Raw genomic sequence first — 997 nt, forward strand, 5'->3', positions numbered from 1 at the left:
TATATAATATTTATATATATATATATATATATATATATATATATATATATAATATATATATATATATATATATATATATATATATATATATATCCAACATGTTTTATAATGCTCAATTCATACACATATTAATTAAGTGACGCAAGGGTAAATTTAGTACCCATACCGCCCAAAGGTACTCTACTGTTGCGAATAAAAAGTATTTATAAGTTCACTTAACTATAAGGGAGGTACACCGGAAAAAAATTTCATCATCACATTAGATACGGACATGTAGAATAATAAACTTTTGTTCATGTATTAATAAAAGTTATGTAAGTTTTTTATTAAGAAAAATTGTAGTTCAGTGTTTTATATAACAAGCGTATAGAAAAGAAGATATAATTGTATATATATATATATATATATATATATATATATATATATATATATATATATATATATATATATATATATATATATATATATATATATATATATTATATATATATATATATATAATATATATATATATATATATATATATATATATATATATATATATATATATAATATATATATATAATTTAATATAAAAAACTGCTTTCTAATATTAAAAAGTGGTATTTCTTTACTTTATAATTTCAATTAGTCGCCCTTATTCCTGAATTCATCGTCTCTTTTCGTCTTAAGGCCGGTACTACGTGCGGTTTCCGCAGCCAAAATCGCACACAAAACCAAAAGAAGCTAAATTATTTTGTCAGTTGAAAAACTGATGGTAAATCGCTTGGTCAGTAATTAGAGCGTGTTAAATCCTTCCATATGTCGACATTAGTTATTTTCATAACTAGCCCAATTCCGAAAAACAATTCCCTGGGCATTTTTCCCCTATTCCCTGTTCCCATACACCGTGGTGCAATGGTTAGCATGCCCGCCTTGCATACACAAGGTCGTGGGTTCGATTCCTGCTACGACCGAACACCAAAAAGTTTTTCAGCGGTGGATTATCCCACCTCAG

This window comes from Haematobia irritans, chromosome 4 (genome assembly GCF_050003625.1).
Source record: "Haematobia irritans isolate KBUSLIRL chromosome 4, ASM5000362v1, whole genome shotgun sequence".
In the NCBI taxonomy this organism is placed as follows: Eukaryota; Metazoa; Arthropoda; class Insecta; order Diptera; family Muscidae; genus Haematobia; species Haematobia irritans.